This window comes from Propithecus coquereli, unplaced genomic scaffold (genome assembly GCF_000956105.1).
Source record: "Propithecus coquereli isolate 6110/MARCELLA unplaced genomic scaffold, Pcoq_1.0 Scaffold217, whole genome shotgun sequence".
In the NCBI taxonomy this organism is placed as follows: domain Eukaryota; kingdom Metazoa; phylum Chordata; class Mammalia; order Primates; family Indriidae; genus Propithecus; species Propithecus coquereli.
The window spans coordinates 3,375,994-3,385,071 of NW_012146856.1; the positions used below are offsets into that span (position 1 = coordinate 3,375,994).

The 9,078-nt window shown below is 45.7% G+C and overlaps 1 protein-coding gene across 2 annotated transcripts in view; it reads left to right on the plus strand.

Annotated features, from left to right (window-relative positions):
- Positions 1–6,752: 6,752 nt before the first annotated feature.
- Positions 6,753–9,078, plus strand: part of EPB41L5 (erythrocyte membrane protein band 4.1 like 5) — a 110,943-nt gene continuing 108,617 nt past the window's right edge. For both annotated transcript variants that reach the window (XM_012644656.1, XM_012644657.1), the window contains exon 1: positions 6,753–6,881. The gene's annotated coding sequence lies outside the window, so the exon portion shown is untranslated. The remainder of the gene's footprint in view (positions 6,882–9,078) is intronic.

A 9,078-nucleotide genomic window follows, 5' to 3' on the forward strand; every position in this document is an offset into this window, starting at 1 on the left:
ATGGAGGAGATGATTTTCAGAGGTTTTTACTCTGCCATTTTCACCAACTCCTCTCAACACATTGTGCTTAGACACCTTGTTTTTCAATGCTTTCTCCAATTGGCTGTATTCTGATTGGCTTTTGGCCGTTGCCAGGAACCAAGTCCCCCCTTGAGAATAAAGATTTGTCGTCAGTGAGAAAATCCAGATACCTGTGGTTTCTGCCTGAATCCCCAGCTTCATTCCCACCACTCTCCCACTGCTCTCTCTGACACGAACAGCGCTAAGAATGAGCTATCAGCTCCCTAAACGGTACGTTTCCACCTTTGCATTACACCCTTTCAACTATTATCTCCATTTCATAAATGAGGAATTGGGGCTCACAGGGTTTAAGTATCCTTTGGGAAGTTAAATAGCTAGTAAATGGAGCGCAGAGACCAGAATCAGGTCTGTTTGACACTGAAGCCAAATTTAGTATTCTTTGAGAGAAACTATTTTTAAAGGAACAATACCGATTTATATGTTTGAAAAATCATTGTCATAACTTTAACCTGCACCTCATATTTCTAAATCTAATTTTGGAAAGCGGACATTTAAATCATAGGAAGAAAATTCTCTCTTTAAAGGAAACTTGAAGTTTGGGTTATTTTTAACAAAACTCTACTATCTGTCTAAACAGAGATTTTTTGTATATTGGGTTAATGTAGAATTAAATAGAAGTCTCATATATGGAAATAGGTTTAGAATCACAAAGTAGGTTTTTTTTTTTTTGAGACAGAGTCTCACTGTGTTGCCTGGGCTAGAGTGCCGTGGCGTCATCCTAGCTCACAGCAACCTTAAACTCCTGAGCTCAAGCGATCCTCCTGCCTCAGCCTCCCGAGTAGCTGGGACTACAGGCATGCGCCACCATGCCCGGCTAATTTTTTCTATATATTTTTAGTTGTCCAATTAATTTCTTTCTATTTTTAGTAGAGATGGGGTCTCGCTCTTGCTCAGGCTGGTTTCGAACTCCTGAGCTCAAATAATCCGCCCACCTCGGCCTCCCAGAGAGCTAGGATTACAGGCGTGAGCCACCGCACCCGGCACAAAATAGGTTTTAAGATCTGGAAGAGACCTCAGAATCCTCTCTTCTACTTACCTCATTTTATAGATGAGAAAACCGATGCCAGGAAAGACGATGCCTTGTCCTGGTGAATTAGTACCAGGTGGTAACCACTGATCTTCCTTCGTCCTGATACCTTCCCAGGCCCTGGTGTCCAGCAGTAGTCCGGGGGGTGGGGGCAGCCACCTAAAGACCAAGTCACTCAGTATGTAGGCCAGTAATGGGCAGTACCAACAAACTGCAAGCTTGTTTGCAATGCAGAATCACAGGGCCCAACCCAGGCTTGCCTTTTAATAAGACCCCAGGTGACTCACATACATGTTAACTTCTAGAAGCGTTGAGCCTCGGCTCCTCTCTTCTTCCCATGAGTCTCTCAATCGCATCATGGTTTCACTATTAGGCAAACCTGAGGGCAAAATGTTTTTACTTTTGCCTCTCTATTACCCAATACTATGGAGCTTGCCAGGAGTCATCAAAGCTTTTCTGAATTTTTCTTCCCATCAGTATAAATAAAGAGTCTAGGCCACCAGGTAAGTCAGGCTCTGTACCAGATAATTCTGGAAAAAGTGATGCCTGAAATATGGATTCATGGAACATGACTACTTAGGTCTTTTGCCCTGAATAGCCCACAGTAGGGGAGAGCCTGGAGGCTTTGGAGAAAGAAATGACTTGTCTTCAGTTCACTCTTTTGTGCCTCTTCTCTGCATACTTCCACCCCAGCCATCTCCCATTTTGTTCGTGTATCTTTTAATTAGCATATGTGGCTAATATTTTAGTATGAATTAGTTTAAGTTCTTACTCCTCCCAAAAATATTTGCAAAGAGAGGAAGCGTGAATGTTCAAACATGAGATTCTGGCTCAGGAAAGATTTTGTTTTTTTTTTTTTTTTTGAGACAGAGTCTCACTCTGTTGCCCGGGCTAGAGTGCTGTGGCGTCAGCCTAGCTCACAGCAACCTCAAACTCTGCCTCAGCCTCCCAGGTAGCTGGGACTACAGGCATGCGCCACCATGCCCAGCTAATTTTTTCTATATATTTTTAGTTGTCCAACTAATTTCTTTCTATTTTTAGTAGAGACGGGGTCTCGCTCTTGCTCAGGCTGATCTCAAACTCCTGAGCTCAAACGATCCTCCCGCCTCGGCCTCCCAGAGTGCTAGGATTACAGGCGTGAGCCACCGCGCCCGGCCTCAGGAAAGATTTTGAAAGTAGGCCTAGCCATGGCTCCATGTCAGTAGACCCTAGTCTTCTATTTGTAGCACCCAGGTATTTTTGTTCCTTGGTCTGTAAAATTTGCATTATCTTATTATGTATGCTCTTGAAAACATTTTCAGATAACTTATTTATTTTATTTTTAAGAGACTGGGTCTCACTGTGTTCCCCAGGCAGGAGTGCAGTGGCACGATCATAGCTCACTGCAATCTCAAACTCTGAGCTCAAGCGATCCTCCTCCCTCAGCCTCCCTAGTAGCTGGGACTACGGATGTGCACCACTCCGCCCGGCTAATTTATTTTTAAATTGTTTTTAGGTGGGGGTGTGTCTCACTATGTTGCCCAGGCTGGTCTCCTGGCCTCTAGTCATCCTCCCACATCAGCCTCCTGAGTTGCTGGGATTGCAGGCGTGAGCCACCATGCCCAGCTCAGATCACTTATTTTACGTAAAGCTCATAAATACTCTGTGAGGAAAGTGGTATCATCTTCATTTTACAAACCTTAAAGTTGTCTTAGACCTTTTAGCTTCTGAACCAAAGTCTAGGCTCTCTGCAGTATACTAATAAAATTCTCTCTCGTAGGTGTTTCTTAATGACCGGTTTTGTTTTTTGATTTATGTGTATGCACTTTTTGAATAGGTAATGCTCTCCTAGATTCAGTGTTTGATAAACAAATTCTTTGTGATGGGGTATTTTCTTTTCCTCGGAGGCTTTTAGAATGCAGGGCCCCTTCAGTCTCCAGGATGACCAATGCTCATACTGGAATTGTCTCTGACCCAATCTGTTCAGAATACCTTGGCATGAATGAACGGCCCTGCCAGTGTGGACCAGTTCAGGGAAGACTGACCAAGGAAGGAAAGAGCCTGGAAATAAGGACAAGAGGAGAAGATTTTGCAGTCTTGAAACAAGTGTCCCTGACTGTTTAAAGGATTGTGATGTAAAAGAGGGATTATGTTTCTTGTGGGTAGAGGCAGATTTGCTGTGAAGATAATCAGGTTTAAGCTTCGGGGCTTTTGTGTGGACCCCTTTCAAGGCCCTGTACCTAATTTTGAGTCCTTAAATTTGTGTTATTTTAACTAAAGGCCCCTCTCCCCTCAAATTATAGTATTTGAATTTTAGAACTCAAAACCTGGATCTACCCCTTTCTGTGTGGCTCCAGAGAGCAAATCAGGATCTAAGACAGAAGTGGAATCCAGGGTACGGATGATAGCTCCACAAAGGAAAATCTTTCCCTGGGCAGGACAATTCCACCAAGAAGTGGGTTGTCGTGTTAAGTACTCTCTGTAGCTACTCACAGTCATTCTTCCCAGCAACATCCCCTTTGCTGCTGACAGAACTTGGATTTGTTATGAAAGTTAACGGACAGCTCTCCATCTCAGGAGAACAGGCCTTCCCCAAACCCCAAAGGTAAGTCTGATTGGTCTAAGCCAGTCATACCATTCTCTTTGGCTAAGTGTGGGCAGGTAATCTAGTTCTGGGGATGGGGGTGGGGGTGGGGGAGACTTCTTTCTCTAAAAGAAAGACAAGGCTTCATGAAGAGGTCTTTTCCCTCTTCCCTTTCAATTCCTGAAACTCAGGAGAGCTGGAGATACAGCATCCATCTTGGGGCCAGTAGGCTAGAAACAAAAACCAAAGTCAACATGCTAAGGGTGGCAGAGCAGAACCAGTAAAAGAGTTTAGGATCCTTACAGAATTGTTAAGGAGCTAAGCCAGTGCTAGCAGCCACTGCATTACCCCTGCATTATTATACTTATGTGAGAGAAAGAAACTCCTTATTTGTTCAAGGAAAGTTAATTAAATTTTCTATTACTTGCAACAAAATGTATTTTTACTTAATACAGCAGAGTTTGAGAAGAGGCCCTTCTCTGTCTGGTGGGAGTCAATTCACAGGTGAACTTACCACAAAATAGGGATGGTGCAGAGGGTATTATGTGTGGGAGAGAGGAACTGGAGAGGCGACGAATTGTTATTCGGAACGATCTTGCATTATTAGAGCACAAACAACTTCCCATGACGTGGGTCCTGAGGTTTCATCCTCTCTTCCCCGAGTTTTCATATTTCCTCAGCCTATAACTATCTTTCTCGATATATTCCTCTCACCGCATCTGCAGCCTCCTCCAGTTCCACCTTTGACAGGAGGTAGAAAAGAAGATGGGCCGGGCGCGGTGGCTCAGCCTGTAACCCTAACATTCTGGGAGGCTGAGGTGGGAGGATCGCTTGAGCTCAGGAGTTCTAGACCAGCCTGAACAAGAGCGAGCCCCTGTGCCTACTAAAAATAGAAAGAAATTAGCTGGACAACAAAAAATATATAGAAAAAATTAGCCGGGCATGGTGGTGGATGCCTGTAGTCCCAGCTACTCGGGAAGCTGAGGCAGTAGGATCGCTTGAGCCCAGGAGTTTGAGGTTGCTGTGAGCTAGGCTGACGCCACGGAACTCTAGCCTGGGCAACAGAGTGAGACTCTGTCGCAAAATAAAATAAAATAAAATAAAAGACTATTATTATAGACAAATTTAAACCTATACATAAAATAGAATAGTTTAATGTATGTATCGCATAGTTTCAACTCAACTCATAGCCCATTCTTATCTGTACCTCCACTGCTTCTTCCCCCTCCATGTCATCATCATCATCATCATCACTTTTTTGTTGAGAAAAACATGCAAGATGACCACCACCAACTCCTCCCATCCCTGAATGCCCATGCTGCACCTCTCATGAGGAGGTGATGGAAATAGTCTACAATTAGATTGTGGGGATGGTTGTACAACTCTGTGAGAGTACTAAAATCCATGGAAGCGTACACTTGAAATGTGTGAATTATGTCTCAATAAAGATGTTTTTTTTAAAATGGAGAAGGAAAACCTCTCTACTTTAATAATATTAAAAGAAAAAAAAAAGAGGTAGAGTCTCTTTCCCCTCCTTGAAACTGGTCTGGCCCTTGATTTGTGTAAACCAGTAACAGGCAGCAGAAGTGATGCTGTGTGACTTCTGGGCACAGCCCTTAACAGGCCTTGCAGCTTCAGTTTTCCCTCTTTCGCCTCTGCAACTACTGTGCTAGGGAGCGAGGTCCAGGCAGGACTCTGCTGCTCCTTTCAGCCCCCCCAGCTGAGGAGCCACATGGAGGAGTGAAGCCACGTTGGCAGCGGCTGCTCCCATTGAGCAGCCGCTGCCAACACCAGTGGGGCAGAGAGGAACTGTCCCCAACAAGCCTGATTACTCAGTTTTGGGGTGGTGGAGCAGTGGGCAGTGAATATTTGTTCAAATTTCAGCCAGTGGGGTGGAGGGTGAGGATGGAAGGTTGGGGGACTGGGGGGTCCTCCACATAACACCCTCCAATGGCCCCCACCTCCCCACAGCTCTGGCCAGGGCCTGTAGGCCCTCTACCCACACCCTTTGCCTCTCCCACTCTCACCTCTTCCTACTCTTCCTCTTGCTCCCTCACTTCTAGCCACACTGGCCAAACTCCAGCAGGGCAGGCGTGTTCTCTTGCAGGGCCTTTGCCCTGGCTGCTTCCTCTGCTCTTCTCCAGATGGCCACAGGGCCACTCCCTCACCTCCTTCAGGTTTTCACTCAGATGCCACCTTCTTGCTGAGACCTTCCTTCTTCCCTGGTCAGTCTGTCTAGAATTGCAACCCCTCATTACCTATCCCTACTTCCTGCTTTCACGTTTCTTTTTAGCGTATCAAAGTCTAACATAGTATTAATATTTAATTTCACTAATTTATCTCATTCATTTTCTGTCTTTCCTGCTAGAATTTAAGCTCCATGAGGGATTTTTGTCTGTCTTGTTTATCTGTTGTATCTCCAGTGTCTGGAACACAGAACTCATAATGGGACTTCAATAATTTACCTGTAGAACGAATGGACGAGGCGTCACCTTGTCACAGAGGACCTCTCTGACCACACTGTGTTAAATAGCGATCTTTTATTTCTCTTTCCCAGCTTTACTTTTCTTCGTGACACATACCACCATTTGACACGCATTCGTTTACTGTCTCTCTTCCCAGTAGAGTGAAAGTTCCTTTAACAGCAGCAGGGACTTAACTCTGTTTTAATCCCTACGAAGAAGGAGAGGAGACACGTGATATAGCTCTCAGTAAATATTTGCAGAAGGAATTAATTTCTTGAATGAATGGATGAATCAATCTAGCAGGCAGTCGGAGCACCTGACAGACGGATCCTACAGCCTCATTTCCGATAGAACTAATTTGGGTGCACTCCCTCCGCGGGCGGAGGTCGGACAGCCCGGGCCAGTTTCTGCAGCGCCCTTTAAACCAGACGCGGGCGCCGGGCTGGGGCCGCCAGTTCCAGCTCGGCGCGGCCAGGCATCGCGGGTTTATTCCGAGTCTCGCCCCGCGGGCTGATTTCCGGGGCGGTGTCATTGCCCATTTAAGAACCTAACGCCCCGCCCTTGGGGGGGCGGAGCTTGGAGGAGGTTTAAGGGGCGGGCCGGCGAGTGGCTGGGGTCCTCCGGGGGTTAACGAGGGGTGGGCGCGCTGCAGGCCGCCATTTCTTGGCGTCTCCCGCGGGGCCGCCCCCTCCTCTCGTTCGCCTTTTCCGAGGTGGAGGTTGGCGCCCCGGCGTCCCCAACCCAGGTAAGCGCGAGGCCCGGCGGCCCCGGCCGCACAGCCCGCTCCCCTCACAGCTGAGGGGATCCTTCCTCACTTGCGCACGATGTGGCGGCCGAGTCCCCGGGGAGGCTGGCGGGGCCCGCGCGGGACCCTCGGGACTCCGGGTCCCGGTCTGGCCGGCACAGTATCAGTCCCGCCGGAGGGAGTGGCGGCGGCGGCCAATCGGGCAGGGCCGCCGAGTTTCGGGCGATACCGCGCCGCACGGCTGGAGCGCAGGGCCAGGCGCAGCCGGGTTAATGTGTGCCGGGCCGACGCGCTCCCCGGCCCGAGCCGGCCTCCGGGGCGGCGGGGGTCGCGGGCGTCGCGGGCGGGGCCCTGGGCGTCCTTCACCTGCCAGTCGGCGGGTCAGCTGGCGGGATGAGAGTAGCAGGTTAAGGGGTAAAACACCTTGAGTTTGTGCCACGGTCTTAGAACAAAAACCCAAGTTGAATTTTCAAGATAACTTGCATTTGAGTAAAACTTCAGCCACTTGGAAATCGAGAGGCAGGTGTGTTCCCGGGAATGACAAAGTCTAAAGGAGCCTCCCTGCCCCCACCTGTGGCGTTTGTCGCGTTAATGATGGCTTTTTTGGTGTGTAAATGTTAATTGTGTCTGGCTCTATTTTTATAGGTAGTCTCTTGAATACCACTTAAGATCAAAAATACCCAACTCTTTGGCAACCGTTTGGCAATATTTTAAACTAAAATCAAAAGTTTTTTTGTAAGAATTAGAGAGTAACTGCATTTCTAATGTAACCCACAACTCCGTTTCTAACGTAACCTGTTGCTGAGCCCTACTTATCATAGTGAATTTTTGTACACATAAGATAGTTTGCAAAGTCTTTTTTATAGATTAACTTTATTAGAAAACAATATGTATAACTGCTTCCGTTGACTTACTTACATTTTCTTTATTGGGATTACTAGGACAAAAGATTTTGATATCTTTATCAACAGCATGTGCTGTACATTTGCTTATTGCTTTATCAAAAAACAGTTGCTTACCGGATTGTGGCCACCAGTCATGTAAGAGTGTACACATTTCATGACAAACTTTTGCGTTTTGAATATATGTATATTTATAAAACCAACTTCCGTTCATTTAGGTAGCAAATGGATTACTTTGATTTGCATTTTATGATTATGAAGGAAACCCGTGTTATGCTGTCAAAAAGTTAGAAATTACGTAATTAAAACTACTTTTTCTTTTTGAAGCCATATAACCCTACCATCCAAAAAAAATTCCACTGTATCATTTTAGTGTGTTAGGCAAATTTTTTATTGAGTGCCTAATATGTAGGTTGCCATGCCAGCTGTTGGATCATAGTAGTGAACAAGTCAAACTAGGTCCCTGTCCTTGTGTCTTAGTGGGGGAAGTAGCTGGTAAAAAAAAAAAAATAAACAATTAGGTATTTAATTACAGTTTCTTCAAGTGTTATAAAGAAAAGGCTGAGAGTACTAGAAGCATCACCTGATTTAGACTTAGGAATGTAGGAATGCTTTTCTGAGGAAGACATTTCAACTATAAATCTGCAGTTAGCCCAGTTAAATGGGAGAGAGGTAAAGTGGAAAAAAAGCATTCCAGAAAGATGGAATAACTAATAAAAAAAGGTTTGGAATTAAAGACTCTTGGACTAAGCAGAAAGATTGGAGACAACAGTGGGGAGTGGGCTGCTGGAAGGGTCAGGCAGGTAGGAGGAGCTGCCTGGGGGAGCCGGGCCATTAAAGGGATCAGAGTTGTGATTGGGAAAAATCCACTGGCTGCAATGTGAAGAATGGAATTGGGAGGGTGCGGGTAGGTTGGGAAAGAGTGAATATGGAGAAACTTTTTTTTTTTCTGGACATTTTAGCAATCATATTTTAAATGACTCTTAATTTGTATATTCTTATTTGACTTTTGGGATGGTCCTCTCCAGAGAGAAGCTCACTTAACAGTTGGCATGTCCTAGTCTCTGTGTGTGTATGTATCCCACCTCATTGTGGGATAATACTCTATTCATTTTTGTTTGATTTGATTTTTCACTTACAAATTTTGTCAGTTTCTAAGTCAACTGTATATTTAACACATTAGCTGACATGTGAGTTGTATTTAACTCACGCTAGTTTTGAGCCCGGGGCCTAGTGAAGCATATGTATCTCACACGTCTCTACCTTGGGAGCTGCTCTATTTTTTTTTTTTTTTT